Below are 17143 nucleotides of genomic sequence, written 5' to 3'. Positions count from 1 at the left end.
ATATCAATTGGGAAATAACTCTTATTTTTATATATTTGACTGATTTGTCTATATATTTGAGAAAATTTTTCAGAAAAGAAACACATTTTTTTTTCTTTTTATATTACTTAATTTTCTATGGTACTTTTTAGCAAAATGCAGTTTTCCTGATTTTGTCTTTTAATTGGGTCCATTTTTGCTTTTGTTCTCTCTTTTTATTCTGTCCCCCATCAAAAGTCAGTTTTGCTTTTAATCACTGTCTCCTTTAGTCTGTACTCTCTTTTATTATCTCTCCTTCAAAAAAAATCTCATTATCTATCCTTCTAAAACCTATCACAATTAAGGAAGTTAGATGGAGTCAAAATGGGAGAAAGAGAGAATTTAAGTCTAATATGCTGAGATGATCTGAAAAGTAAATATAGCATGAGAAAAAAGGAATACCTAAGAGAAATAAGGGAAAACAGTGATGTGCATCAGTGCAATTATTATATAAAATAGGTAAGCAAGGAAGAGCTTTTATGGTGGAGGTGGAATAGAGAGCTGAGCAATACATACATCTCACTCTCATCAAAATTATTTCAAACAGAGAATTTAGATCTAGCTATATCTATCTATCATCACATATACATATACATAAATGTTTTCATATAATCTCAGATATGTTCATGTATTATATATTATGTATGTATGTTTGTTTTTTTTTTTTTTTTTGTCTCCTAGAAAATACTATTTTAAGTCTTTTGCACCTTTAACGTGGAAAATGCTAAGTTTTGTGTGAATGTGGCTTTGACTCTTCACTCTTTGGTTGTTTCTTTCTAGTTCCTTGCAATATTTTCTCCTTGATCTGGGAGCTTTGGAACTTGGCTATAGTATAATTTTCATTTGGGGATTCCATGAGATGATTGATGAATTCTTTTCATTCCGATTTTTCCCTCTAGTTTAAGGATATCAGGTCAGTTTTCCTTGATTATTACTTGAAATATGACATCTAGGCTTTTTTTTTTCTTCATCTTGACCTTGGCTTTTGAGTAACCCAATAATTCTTAAATTATCTCATCTAGATCCATTTTTAAAATTTAAATAGTATTTTATTTTTCCAAATACATGCAAAGATAGTTTTCAACATTCATTTTAGCAAAATCTTCTGTTCCAAATTACTCTCTCTCCTTTCTCCTCCCTCTCAAGGCAGTTAAACATGTGCAATTCTTCTAAAGATATTTCTGTATTCACCATGCTGCCCAAGAAAAATCTGATTAAATTGGTCCAGAAATTACAGAAAAGGAAATAAAAAAAGTAAACAAACAACAATAACAACAACAGCAAAGTGAAAATGCTATTCTTTAATGCACATTAACTCTTCATAATTCTCTCTCTGGGTGTGAATGTCATTTTCCAACACAAGTCTATTAAAATTGCCTTATATTAGCTCACTGTTCAAAAAAGCCAAATTTATCACAGTTGTAGATATATTGTACAGATTGGTTGATTTTCCAATAATATATTTAACATTTTTTTCATTCTTTTGACTTTGATTGTTTCTTAGATATTATATTCTACTTCATTTTTTTTTTTCGTGTGTGTGTGTGTGAAGTGATTAGGGTTAACTCACTTATCCAGTGTCATGCAGCTAATAAGTCCTTTCTTTTTTGCCATTAGGCCAATAATTCTTTGAAGTTGATAGTTGTTATTTTCTTAAAGTGTATATGTGTTTGTGTGTGTGTGTGTGTGTGTGTGTGTGTGTGTGTGCTTGCACTTGCCTGTGCCTCTTTCATCTATGTGCTAATTCCCTTTTTGTTAGGTTCTTACTAAGTACTAATAAGATAATGAAATATTAGGTTCTTACTAAGTGCTAAGTTGGTACTTAACAATTCTCTAGTTCTGGTCTTTACTAGGAATTCAACCCCTTTGAATTTCTGGGGAGGAGCTTGCATGCTTAGGAGGAGCAAGTTCATTGGTTGAAGTAATTTTTCCCAGAAGCCCTTGTGTTATCCCACGCCCTTTCTCTGGGAGGATAAAAGAGGGCGATACTCAAAAGATAGGGAGGCTTGTTTGGTCCAGACTTGAGGCGGCTCTCTGGAGGAAGAAGTCTCTCCTCTAGACCAGAGAGCGATCGGCAGTTTCTGGAGACAACAGTACGTTACACCTTTTCATTATGTTCTTACAGCATTCAGTCATTTTCTCATTTTTTCCCCTCTACCGCTCTTAAATCTTTAATTCTTGTGGGGGAGGAACCAATATGGTGGAGAGGACACACATGTCTGTCTAAGCTTTCCTTTACTCTCAGACTACTTTTTTTTTTTTTTTTTTTTTTTTTTTTTTTTTTTTTTTATCAGACTCAAAACCCATGAATATTGGGAGTACAACACATTACCAACAGAAGATAATCTTCAAATTCACCAGAGAAGGTCTGATTTTGCTCTTGGGTGGTGATGGTTAAGTTAGACACAGGGTCAGGCCAGTAGTCAGTGACAGCAACAGAAACAACTCATGCAGAGAAGACCAGAGGGGGGGTGTAACCAAAAAAATGGAAAAAAAATGTTAAATACCTACTTAGGAAAATAACAGGCCTGGAAAATAGATCTAGGAGGGATAATCTAAGGACTATTGGACTCCCTGAAAATCATGATGAAAAAAGAGGCTAGACACTATTTTTCAGGAAATCATCAAAGAGAACTCCCCAGATGTTATAGAAACAGAAGGTAAACTAGAGATTGAATGAATTCATCAATCACCTACTGAAAAAGATCCCAAAATCCAAACTCCAAGAAATATTGCAGCTAAACTCCAGAACTATCAGACCAAGGAAAAAAATACTAGAAGCGACTAGGGAAAGAATCAAATACAAAGGAGCCACAATAAGGATGACACAGAATATAGCAGCTTCCACATTAAATAATTGAAGGGTCTGGAATCTGATATTCTGAAAGACTAAGGAACTTGGTCTATAGCAAAGAATACCTTACCCAGCCAAAATGAGCATTTTCTTCCAGGAAAGAAGATGGACATTCAGTGAAACAGGTGAATTCCATGTATTTCTGATGAAAAACACCAGAACTAAACAAAAAGTTTGACCTCCAAATATAGGACTCAAGAAAAAAATAAAAAGGTAAAAAGAAATATTGTGAACTATATTCTGTTGTGAGTATACATAAAAGATATATTTGGTTTTACTGTAATAATATAGAAAAGAACCTAGATGTGGAAAGGAAATTGTATTAGAAAAAAGGGAAAAATGAAGATACTACATCTCATGAAGAGGCAAAGGAAACATATATCTGAGGAAAAGAAGGAAGGGGGATGAACATAGTGTGAATCTTATTCTCATCAGAGTTTCAAAAAGAAAATATTAGACATATTCAATTTACAGAGAATCTTCTCCCATATCATTGAAAAGTGGGAAAGGGAAAAGCAAAAAGGCAAGGAGTAAGCTAAATAGAAAGGAAAACAGAAATTATAAGGGAAAGATTTAAGGAAAAGAGAGGGACTAGAAGGCGGGGAGGGGGGGGAGGGATCTTTTTTTTTTTTTTTCTTTTTTTCCAGTCACAAGGTTTTATTAATCTTAAATTTTGGGGAGAGAGATGACCTAGAGAGATCAGCTCAGTTCCCTCTTACTCTGGATACTGAGAGCATGGTAGTGAGTTCATGAAAGGGGCTATGGTACTTGGAAGTTTGAAGATAGATCTATGCCTTCAAACCCCAGATCCTGCAGGAAGAGAACACTTGAATCCGACTTACATCACAAGTATTGAGACTTTAGGTCTTTTAACCCTCAGTTTCTCCATTTGTAAAAATTCCAGGATATGGTCTTTATCACAAGCAGTTGTTCCAGACCTGCTGTTTCAAAGTCTTAAGTCCTTTCCCTTTCAAAAATCTCCTTTTTTCTTTTCCATGCATCCAAATCCATACTAGAGATGAGGTTAGGAAACCTGGATCCTACAAGTCCATCATTAGTAAGTCTGAATGCCTGAGTCTTGTCCTTGGGGAAGGTCAACTGGGTTGGTCAGAAGGATCATGGACTTAGGTTCCTTTGCAGGGTGTGGAGCCCTAGTTTCAGGCCACCTGTCTCTGAGGGCAAGACTAGGGACAGGTTGGACTGGCCAATCTTCTAGAATGGGTGAGGGGAACTTGTTAAGGCATCTTATTCATTTCATTTAGGATCCAGGTCCGGTAAAGGCACAGGCTGGTATAAACGCCAGGATACTTGGCCAGTCCGCAGTGTTCCATGCCCCAAGATACAATGGCCTCCAGGACCCCATTGCATACCATCTGGCCTCCTGAGTCACCCTGGCAGGTGTCTTACCCATTTTGGGAGTTCCCAGCACAGACCAAGCCTGGACTGATGGCATCTGGGTAAGCTTTTTTGCATTCCTCATCAGAAAAGATTCTGATGGTCAGGCACTGAAGGATGTTGGGATATTTGACAGAAGGACTAGAAACAGATCCCCAGCCGGACACCAAGCAGGAGGTCCAAGGAGTAGAGCAATCTTTTGCGAGCTGAATGGGCTTAACTTGGGAGGTCAGCTTCACTGGCCTCTGCAGGTAGAGTAGCATGAGATCATTGCTTTTGGTTCTGGAGTCATATTTGGGGTGGGGGGGGTCTGTTTCTTCACCCTTACTACTTGCTTCGAGAGCTCTAGCCGCCGGAGATTGTGTTTCCCTAAGACAGCTTGGAGGTTCCAGTGGGTGCAGTTGGCTGCCGTGAGCACCCACTGATCAGACAGCAGGACACTTCCACAGTGGCAAACAGGGCAGTCTGCCAGGGCTGGGAGAAGGGAATGCATGCTTGACCACCTAAGATCTTTTTCTCATTAATCTTGGCTCTGGCTAGGTCTCCTGGGTCAGCGTTCCACAGAAGAAGCAACAGCGTTAAGAGGGGCAACATATCTGAAGGGAAGACAAGGCAGGGTTGGGGAGATCAAAATGGGTCTGCAAGCAAAAGACAGCCAGAGTCCTGGAGGGAGGGCTGGGAGAAGGAAGAAAAACCAGGTGGCAGTCCAGGCAGAGGTATTCACAGAAAATAGCTGGTAAAGGAGGCCTTCTTTTGTCTCCACGGGGAGGGATCTTAAAAAGGAAGACAAAAAGGAGTATACTTTCTTTTTGGCAGTTTATGGAACAAAAATTGGCCATATATTAGGGCATAAACACCTCAAAGTCAAAAGCAGAAAGGCAGAAACAATTAATGCATCCTTTTCAGAACATGTTGCAATAAAAATTACATTCAATAATAAGCCAGGGGAAAATGGACCCAAAAGTAATTGGAAACTAAATAATCTCATCCTAAAGAATGATTGGGTGAAAGCAAATCATAGACACAATTAATAATTTCACCCAAGAGAATGATAATAATGAGACATCATACCAAAATGTGTGGGGTGCAACCAAAGCTGTATTAAGGGGAAATTTTGAATCTCTTTAGGCTTACTTTTATAAAATAGAGAAAGAGAAAATCAATAAATTAGGCTTTCAACTAAAAAAAATAGAAAAAGAGCAAATTAAAACCCCCCAATAAAACCCTAAACTTGACATTCTAAAACTAAAAGGAGAGATTAATAAAATTGAAAGAATAAAAAAAGAATTAATAAATAAAACTAAGAGTTGGTTCTATGAAAAAATCAGCAACATAGATAAACCCTTGGTAAATTTGATTAGCAAAAGGAAAGTAGAAAATCAAGTTGTTAGTCTTAAAAAAGAAAAGGGAAAACTTGCCACTAATGACAATGAAATTACAGCAATAATTAGGAATTAATTTCCCAATAAACTTTATGCCAATAAATTTGATAACTTTAATGAAATGAATACCTTAAAAACATAGCTTGCTCAGACTAACAGAGGAAGAAGTAAATTGGTTTTAAAGCCCCATTTTAGAAAACTACATAGAACAAGCTATTAATCAACTCCCTAAAAAATCCTCAAGACCAGATGGATTTACATGTGAATTCTGCCAAAAGATTTATAGGACAATTAACTTCAGTGCTAGATAAAATATTTGAAAAGAAAAAAAAAAAGGAATTGAAGGTGTCCTACCAAATTCCTTTTATACCACAGATATGGTACTGATGCCTAAACCAGGTAGAAGAAAAACAGAGAAAGAAAATGATAGACCAATCTGCCTAATGAATATTGATGCAAAAATCTTAAATAAAATACTAGTTAAAAGATTACAGAAAATTAGTGCTATACCAATCAGACTCCCAAGAAACTATTTTAATGACCTAGAAAAAAGTAACAACAAAATTTATATGGAAGAACAAAAGGTCAAGAATTTCAAGGGAACTAATGAAAAAACAAAAGTAAAAACAAACAAAAACCAAAACCAAAACAAACAAACAAACAAACAAACAAACAAAAACAAAAACAAAAAAAAAAACAAAAGAGGAAAAAAAAAAATAAATGAAAGTGGCCTAGCTGTACCTGATCTAAAACTATATCATAAAATAGTGGTCATCAGAACCATTTATTATTGGCTAAGAAATTCAGGAATTGATCAGTGGAATACATTAGGTTCATAGGACAAAAGAGTTAATAATTATAGCAATCTAGTTTTTTTTTTATTCTTTTTGGGTATATAGTTAGCTTTGTAACTGTTTTTGTGTATGTTACATTCTTTCTTCCATCAAATTGTAAAGCACAGTATTCTATTTTTTCTCTTTTCTTATTCCCAGTACTTAGGAAAGTGATTTGCACTTAGAGGATCCCTAACAAATATTTATTTATAGTTAGGGATTGATTTGTAAAATTTTAAATGAATTAAAATTTATTTAAAAATAAACATAACTATGCAAGATACTAAGATAAAAAAGTAAAAATAAAACATTCTCTAACTCCCAAACACTTCCATTCTATTAGGGATAATGAATCAAATATATATGAGTATATACAAATTTCATACAAAGAAATTTCAACCAGTATAGGGCACTAAGAACTAGTGGAATCAGCAAAGGACTGACAAGAGTTAAGGCATGAGTTATTCCTTAAAGGTAAAGAGCCTATGATTCAGAAGTGAAAAAATAATGTATTGTAGATATGGAGGAATTGGTTTTGAAAAGCTTTAGTGAGGGCTGGGGAATGTGTAGCCCAGGAAACCCTTTCATGGAATTTTATTAAATTGGAGAGAAAACACAGAAGAAAAATTACTTATTATGAATACAAAAATTGGGGGGGGCAATTTGGATAAAAATTCTTGACTATCCTGAGGTATGGATCTAGAGGCCTAAGCATTGAGTAATAGTCTCTGACCTGGAGAGTGGTATTGTAGTCATTGGAGTGTTTTTGTCCTTTTTTGTATTCAAGTGCTTAGCATAAAAGATGGCACATCATAAGATATTAATAATATTTGTTGAGTGATTGACTGATGGATTTAACAGAAGTTTGACTTGTAGGGTACATACCTGCCTTAGTTTTCATGGAAGAGGCATATAAATCACACTCTTCAGATGATATCCAAATAAGTGGTAAAGATCATGGAATAAAATTCTTCATTCCTGTAGTTGATGTTCTTTTTCTGTGAGAAAGACTTAGTACTTCATAGGACCTGAGGATATCATTAAGAAAGAAGATACAGACTAGGTCAGTGTTGTGACCCTGAATTTCTTAGAATCAGCCAGAGTCAGGATATTTAAAAGTCTTTATTCTTGGTCTTTTGCCATCATGGTCAGGGGATTAGATCTCGCAAGCTCCACACCTCCTTCCTCTCTCTCCACCTCCAGGAGAATGAATTGATCTCCTCCTCCTATTCCACCCACTCATGTCACTTCCCCTTCTTTGTCCACACCCAAAGATCCAGACAGCACAGAATAGTTGGGGAGGGTCATCTTCCAAACATGTTAATAGAGAATTGTCCAATTGGCAATTAGTCTCATGTGCTCCATTATCCAAGTGCATTTGCTCAGTTCTAGCCCTTTACAGATCAAATTCCTCACAGCCATTGGACAGAAAGCCCTTTAATGTATTTGTGCTCAGACTATATTAGGTCATTTTTATAATCATATGAAATTATCTCCCTTTTTGCCATGTGTCTTTTCTTATAGATTTTGAACATAGATGGGTATGACTTAACATAAATTTTGGGCATAACTGCCTCCAAAGCCAGATATCTGTGTTATGCGACTTGATTTAATAAAATACTTCTAGTAAGGATATCATTAGTTAAGAAGACATGCCATTGAAGAGAAGGCATGTCAACTGATCTTCTCATACTATTTATTTCTGCTGTGAAGAAAATATTTAGACTTTTTAGAATAATATTTTACAAATCCAAAATGAGTCAACTCTAAATATATTGCTAATTTCATTCTCCAGTGCATTTATCATGCATTATTTTGTTTTTGATTGTCTCTTATCAATTTATTGTTTTCCTGTAATCTCCAGCTGTAAACTTCTGAAGGCAGGGACAATATATTATATTAGCTTTATTTTTATAGCATCCAATTTAGGACTCTATGTATAGTAGGTGTTTAATGCTTTTAACAAAAATGAATCTGTAGTATTCCAACTAAATATCTATTGAGGAATGCTTTTTAGTAAGTAAAAATCAGTGTTATTTTTTCAGTAATATAAATACTTTGAGAAATAAGCAAGACTACTCTCTGTCATACACAAAGTAAAAGCCTAGGTAAATGTCAACAACCAAATCTGTGCATTAAGCAAAAACAATGTTTCTATGATCATTCCATTAAGCTATATAGATGCCAAATTATTTCCAACTGGATTCCTGAATGATATTTTCAGCAATTAATTTAAGGAAAATAAATATAAATATAGAATTGTAAATTTTACATTTGAATTTTTGTGGAAGATTTGTCAGTAGAAATTGAAATGAAAGATAATTCCTAGTTGGTAGAATAGGAAATTGTAATATTCTTCTCTAAAATATAATCTTCTCTTGTTGGAGTTTCCTTGGGGGTCTCTGGAGGCAGCCTTCCTTTTAGTTCAATAATCACCACAAGTGCAGCCATCAGTTAAAGTCCAAATTCTTCATTGTCTCTTTCAAAGTCTTGTCTCCTTCACTTGGGGCTCAACTAGTTTTTTCTGGAGCCCTTCCGGATCTTGGTTCCAGTGGAGAAACAAAGGAGGGCAGACTGCCACTACTTCTCTGGTGTTCCCTAGTTTTCCTTCTGGCTAAGTTTGTCTTCTCTCATCATAGGTGTGAATGTTGTGGAACTAAAGTAAGTACTAAGTACATATGCTGAACTAGAGAACTGTTAAGCACCATGCTAAATTAGATAACTATTGTCTCTATAAATTCCACTGACTTAGCACCTTGTTTGAAGTTCTGACCCATAACAGGAAATCTCTTGAGAGTAAGAACTTAAATTAAGCTACTCCAGTCTTCCCTAGTGTAAAACAAACAAACAAAAAAACAAATAAATAAATAAATAAAACTCAGAGCATCGAAAGTAACTCCATATGCGTTTCCTATTAATAGAATTTGAAAATTAGGTACAGTATGCATTATAGTTTTATTTCCTGTATAAAAATCAAGAAATGAAAGGAATGAAACTGGCTGTTAAAAATTAAAAGACTTTCATTAATTTATTTTTGTGCCTGGGTTGATATTGGACCTTCAATGATAAATAATATCAAAGAGATAAGATACCCCAAAAGGAGGCATAATTCTTCTGTATGCTGTTGTTGTTTCTCCAGAAGCTGCAGACTATTAAACTGCATTGATTATACCTGTTACCCTCATGCATTATTCATAAAATTGTGACTAGAGCTTCTTTCATCAGTCTGTCATTTTCCATAGTTTTCCATCAAAGACCATATGCTGTTTTACCAGTACATATATAAAGCAGGCAGACAGGCACATAGAGGCATTATCTGTTTTCTGATGAGCTTTTTCAAATAGTTATTATTAAACAGTCATCATAATGGTGTGTTTGATTATGAGATTCTTTGCTTGGAAGCTTTAATGTAAAGAGCAATTGGTATTCACTCTCTCCCCTACTAAACTGACTGCAGTCCTTGCCAGGGTTGTGAATAACTCCTTAGATAGTAGGACATGACATAAACCACTTTTAAGAAAGAGAAGAATTCAAGGATTATGGTTTTTGAAAAATATATTTTAAAACTTCTGAAAATAATTCTTACTGTTTTTAATCCTGAGTGATAATGCTTTGGATTAATCTTCATGGTATCTTTGTGGTCTTAAAAAGACTTTGATAAATTGCTGAACCTAATGCCATTTAGTATTACTGGAGGAATTCTTTCAGGTTGCCTAAAGCCATGTGCTAATAGATGATAATATTTCTTTCCATATTCCCATCGCTAGGTGCTTTGAACTTCAGTCATAATGCAGTATATCTTTAAAAGCTATAAGCAACCCAGTCAAAATGAGTTTCATTTATTGAGATGGCAAAATTATCATTTTCCTTCATCCATCTCCGCCTGCTGATGAGTAACTTAACAATTGTTGCAAAAAAATAAAAGTTTCATGTGAATATTCTCATACCTAAGCACATTAAGGATTCATTTGTTTAAGATTAAGGGAAATATCACGTTTTTGTCAGACATGCAGTTCTTTTTAAAGTCTAATAGAGTTATCTCAGTTCTTCATTTGGAGATTATTATTCTTATTTTGCTAATACTCCTAAGCTAGGTGGGGACAGAATTGAATATCATCTCACTAAAAAGAAATGGAAAAATATGTAAAAGTAGAGCAAACCAATGCTTTTGGAATAGGAACTTTGCAAGAAAATTTTCATATTGATAATAGAGCAACAACAATATGCCTGCTGAGGCAAGGTGAGTTAAAACATGAAAGATTATTTGCTTAGTAGGAAAAAATTGTATAATGCATACTCTTTGAATGCAATGAAATTTTGTTTGTTTTCATTCAGAAATTTTTTTTTTGTTCTTATCTTAGAAATGCTTGGAAAGGTACTGCTTTATAGAAGAAAAAAGATCTGGACTGGGAGGTAAAAGAGTTATTGATCTGAATTTCATATTCTGTAATTGTTATGTGTATGTCTATTGGTAAGTCATTTCATCTCCCTGGAACTTCATTTTCTCATCAAGAAAATGAAAATATTATATTTTATGATTTATTATTTAATGCTAATAATTATTAAGGTGTTTGCCTGAGGCAAAATATGAAGAAATTGTGAGCTTATCTGCCTAAATTATTAATATGTAATAATATCTGCTTACTTACACATTTATTCATTTAATTCTATCATAAAAACCTATTCTGCTGCAAAACCATTGGTGTGGCTTTGAGAAAAACATAAATATAAATAAGACCAGGTCCTTGTCCTCATTTAATAATGTTGGTATATTTAGCTACTGTCAGTTACATAATTTAGGAAAAGCAGGATGATGTAATGGAAAAGATGGGAGTAAATTATACAGTCAGGAATATCTGTTTTAGGAATAGGATACATATTTGAAACATTAAAATTCTATGAGGATTATGGTTCTTTAAGAATATAAAAAGTTGAGCTTTATTGGTGGGAGGAGATTCTAAATAATTAATTCATTCTACTAAAGAAATGACAGAACCTAGATTTAGAGCAGAAAAGGATTTTAGAAGTCTAGTCTAATTCCCTAATTTTACAGAAAAGAAGATGGAGCCACAACTTGCCTAAATCAATACACAGATTGTACTAAGAAACAAAAACAGAATTTGCATCTAGTTGCAGTGACTTCATATCCAGTGAGTTTTGTACTTTATCCTGCCTCCTCATTTTAGGTTTAAGTATAATATAAGCAAATGAATGAATGAATAGGAAAACAAGAAAATAAGGAATCAAATAAATAGATACATAATATTAGTTCTTGGTTTTTTTTAAACATTTAGTCATTGTGTAAGCATATCCCTTATATCTCAATAGTATTAGTTTCTAATACAAACAGAACATTTCAATTTTCAGAAAACAATAGTAAGATACATCACTTTTCAAAGGAGTCTGGGCAGAAATTTTTGGTGAATAATTTTGGGTTTTCCAAAATAAAGATGAACTGTCCAAATAATTGATGTTGAAAATTTGGTTAACTAGATAAAAAGGCTCATATAGACTGGCCATATTTTTATTCAATTGCAATTATATTTGTATATCATAGTATTCAGAGTCTGTTTCCTATGTACATACATGCATATTCACATACACAAAAGATATAATCACATGTAACTTTGTCATGTGAAAAATACATGCATGTGTGTTATCTTTCCTTTATTTATGTAATAGATCTTTCCATGTTTTTCTCATAAAATGAATTTATATGATGAAAGTTTTCTAAATTTTGAGAATAATTTATGTAATACGAGCACTAATTTCTTTTAAAAATAATAATTTCTGTGAATCAATAAAGACCAGGGATGCTCTTATTTTTGGAAGTTTCTTTAAAGACAATGTAATTTCTTTTTAGAGACTAGGTTATTTAAGAACCCCATTTTTGTTTTTAGCTAACCTGTGTTTTTTTAAAATACATTTTTGAATGTATTTATATATGTCTTTTCTGTTCTCTGTTTTGTTAGCATGTAATTTTATATAATCATTTCTGATAATTGTAATGGAAAGAATTAAATAAAAATAATCCAATATAAATGTTATACTTATATTATCCAAATATCTTAGCATAAAACTCATGAAGAAAAGATTAATTGCACTATAAGAATACATAGTTTGTAAAATAATAGGAACAGAAGATTTCAATTTCTTTCTTTCAGTTTATCAGAAAGATACATAAAAAACAACATATATAACTAAACAATTTAATAGAAAACAAGAACTAAGATATATTTATTTCTTTTTTCCTTGGGACCTGGACCTGAAAACCATACCAATACACTGGACAATTCAATTTTTTAGTCTCAATTTCCTCCTCAGATGAATTATTGGTCAGAAAAAATAGACACCAGCAGGATACTGGGCTCTTTATTTCTGGTTTAGTAAAATTTCTTATAATCAAAAATGCATTCACACACAGAGACAAATAGACACATATACTCACAGAAATCCTCGCACATGCTCTTCTCTAGTTTTCTCTGAACCTATATTCTCTACGGAAAATCTATTGGAAGACAGAGGGGGCTATTGCACTATTTCACCAGCTTGAGCAAATTTTTACCTTTTGCTTTTGCCCACCAGTGAAGCGGAGTTGAGATTGCAGTTGAATTTAGTTGCAAGCCCATAGTTAGGTTATGAAGTATAAAAGTATATTAGGCAAAAAGAATAATAGGTACTGAGTGAACTTATTAGAGATTAGGCATTAGTCTCTCTGAACATGGTTCATTTTATATTTATCCAATTTAATTATTACTCCAATTGGTTTTTAGCATTGTATGTGGTGAAGACGACTGAAACTGCTTTTCTCTATAGCATGCCATTTTGTCAAGTTTTGTCAGGTTGTAAAGAAATATCTAGATGTATGGCTTGTTGGACATATGGGAAGCCCACATGTTTGTATTTTAGTATTATTTATATATTTTTTTTCTTTCTCAGATTGCCCTTCAGTTATTTTTTTCAGTTATCATCTCTCTTTGTTTTTTAAATGATGTTTTCCACTGTATCTTTTTTTTTTTCATAATCAGGTGATTATTTCTGTAACCTAGGCCCAATGTACAGACAATGCTATGCAAATATCCAAGCATCATATATATATATATATATATATATATATATAGAAAATATATATATATATATACATACATACATACATACACACACACACATATATATATATATGTTAATGTTATGTTAAATAAATAAGTGTAAATGTTAAATACATGTTAACAATAAGGATGATGACAATGGTGAAAGTAATATACAATTAAGTTGTTGGATCAACAAGATTATTTGTGCTCAGATCAGTAGTTTAATAATACAAATAAACTTTCATTAATAATGTATATAAAATGTTATAGTCATACTGACATCACCTATGAAAATCATTTTAATGTATTGGTGTTTGATGTTAACAATACATTTAATACTGATTTCATTCTGATGACATGTTAGGAACTGTGGTAATACACTTATCAGAGTGTAAAAAATTCTTTCTCATTTGCTAATGTTGGTATCTTTTCCCAAGGCATTGTAGAACTACCACTTACTACCATCCACTCAAAAGTAAAAACCTGTAACAATGTATTTGTGCAGCAATTCTTTATGTTTTATTTTATTATTTTAATTTTTGGTGGAAAGTGGTTTATTACTTTGATAAACATTATATTCTCCATTGCCACATTTGTATCTTTCCTATGATCTCTCTTAATGTTGTTGTGGAATGTTACCTTTTAATATAATAAGTATTTCAGAGGCAATCCAAAGGGAAATACCATTGGGTGAACTATTTCAAGGGCATCATGTTCATCCTGTGTGCAATGCATTCTTAACCATGCTTTCATTTTATTTTATACTCTATTTTATGGATCATAGATTTAAAGCTCAAAGGAAATTTAGAGATCAGCTAATCAGTCCAGCCCAATCATTTTAGAAGTGATGAAACTGAATCTTACATAAGTTAAATGAATCATTCAGTACTAGAAAGAAGGGAACTGTCTATAGCAGTCATAGAACTGGAATCAGAATAGCTTGAGTACCCTGTGTCATTAAGTAGTTGTGTGTCCTTAAATTTCTCATCAAATGATTTTGATTCATTTCATCAATATACTACTTTCAGTACTTGAGTGCATTGTCATGAGTAAATTAGAATATGTATATGTAGACTTATAAAAAAATTAATATAAAATGTAACATTACTATTGTTGTTGTTATTGTTACTACTTTAACTTACTACCAGAATTGACAAATTCTAAATGCATCAGAAAACTAAAACTAAAACTAAAACTTGGAAAGAAAAGAAAAGGAAGGAAAATTTCTCTGGGTTTGGATGTCCTTCTAAAATGAAATGGTAGTTCACTTTAATATAATAGGATTAGACAAGAAAAAATTCTGAGCAAGTGTAAGTAGTAGAATAGGTTTATTATGAATGTGGTAGAAGGGAATAGAAAAGAAAAGAAGGCTATAAAAAGAGTAAACAAATAGTGTAATAGATGATGGCATCAAAAGTCTTTTTTTTTCATTTAGGATATATTATGAGACATGCTTTCAAATTTCCATATTATGGGATTCACAAGCACACACACACACACACACACACACACACACACACACACACACACCCATACCCACACCCACACCCACACCCACCCCCCCCATATATATATATATATATATATATATATATATATATATATATATATATATATATATATATATATATATATATATATATATAATGATAATGGGTGATGAAAAAGAGACAACTATTCAACTCTTATTTTTGTTATGTTTTATTTGCCAAGAAGGATAGTTTTGGAAAAGAAAGAAAAGAATGAAAATTGGAAATGACTAATAGGAAATTGTTACTCATTAGCAGGAAGATAAATAACACTTAAAGTGAAGTAAAGTGAATTAAAATTCAGTGTGACACATTTAATAGGTATGTGACCTTGGCCACATTCTCAGGTTCTTTATCTGCAAAATGGGGCGGGGTGGTCATAATAACACATAATAACTCCAAGGACTGCTGGGAGGATGATATAAGGTAATAATTTCTTGTATATACTAGGTGGTATGTAAGTGTTATTTATAACTATCAATGAGTGAAAGTCACTAGCTATAGATGAAGTATATTCCAGAATACTCAATGAACTGGTAGTTATGATCATTGAGAGATCTCTGAAGGTCGCTGAAAAATGGAAAAATGATATAAAAATGGAAAAAGGCAAATGTTTGAGTTTTCTAATCAATAACCAAATAGCTGCAAATAGGTTAAAATAGAACAGTAATGTTGATTATTATTCAAGGAAATATTCTCAAAGGTTTATTAGTTAAAGCAGTGTTGAAGAATTTTATATAGGAGGGAGTGGCCATAAAAAGCTAGTATGGTTTAATCAACTGCAGATTGTGAATAATTAACATTACTTCCTTTATTATATTTATAGTATGCTATATTTTAGGAAAATATTTTGGAAAAAAAAACAAAACTTTTTTTATCTTATGGTCAATAGAGAAAAAAAAAAAAAAAAAAAAAAAGGTATGGTTGCATTATTAAGAGGATTAAGAATTGGTTGAATACCAAGACCTAAAGAATAACTTATAAGAGTTGGATGAACACTTATTTATTTCTAAATTTTATGTAGCAATCCCCAGTTTATTTATTTGTTTGTTTGTTTGTGAGACTACTTCTTCTTATCTTATCCATGCCTGAGTTCTAGAAGTCCTCATGGTCATGATTCCACTATTCATGACAAGGAAAACTTTATTCTATTTTTCTGACCACAACTGTTTTGTCTGCTCTTAGAAAGTCTGGTGTTCCCTTGCTCCTGGGAAGTTCATCATTTTATTGGCAGATTTAGCCTGGGCACTTATGGGCTTAGCATACTGCAGTTTACAACTTTTCAACTCAAGTGACCCACCAGTCTCAGGCTCCTCTGTAACAAAGACTGCAAGCATGTAATATCACACCTTAAAAAAAATCACATCTTATACATTCCTTCAATCTTTGTACCTGATTTTCTTATCTCATATTTTGTTCAGATAAATTATAAATTTATAGGTTTTAAAACATACCTACTTTGGTAAATTACTTTGGGTAAATTATAAAATATAAAAAGAAACACTGATTTACTGATTATTATTTAAATATTAATATTTATTAATTATCTTAAAATAACCTTAGCAATACTATAATTAAGGTAATAGACATACTTAGTAATTTATTTTTTTTTTTTAGTTCTGAGGTAATTGGGGTTGTGATTTGCTCAGGGTCACACAGTTAGGAAATGTTAATTGTCTGATTTGAACTCAGATTCTCCTGACTTCAGGGCAGGTGCTTTAACCAGTCCAAAATCTAGCTACACTTGATTATCCTTTAAAGAATAGAAATTTATATTATCAGGATTTTGTACTTAATTTGAACTTTCTCTAACCCTTATCATAAATTGATATTTATTTTTCATAATGCCTAGGAAGAAAATATAAGATAAAACACCAGTTGTAAAATTTTCATTATTCTGTTCCACAAATGAAAGAGCTCATTATTCACATTTAGTAAAACAAGATTACATATGCTTCAAACTATTACTTTAAAACATATTTTGACAAGTCTTTAGACTATTTTTATTTTAATAAAGTAATACCATATATATCTATATATA

The 17143-nt window shown here is 32.5% G+C and overlaps 1 pseudogene; it reads right to left on the bottom strand.

Annotated features, from left to right (window-relative positions):
- Positions 1-3713: 3713 nt before the first annotated feature.
- LOC141553642 (kallikrein-14-like) lies at positions 3714-4897 on the bottom strand (annotated as a pseudogene).
- Between the last annotated feature and the right edge of the window lie 12246 nt (positions 4898-17143).

Source organism: Sminthopsis crassicaudata, chromosome 1, assembly GCF_048593235.1.
Source record: "Sminthopsis crassicaudata isolate SCR6 chromosome 1, ASM4859323v1, whole genome shotgun sequence".
NCBI classification, from domain to species: Eukaryota; Metazoa; Chordata; class Mammalia; order Dasyuromorphia; family Dasyuridae; genus Sminthopsis; species Sminthopsis crassicaudata.
This window is presented reverse-complemented; position numbering and strand designations above follow the sequence as displayed.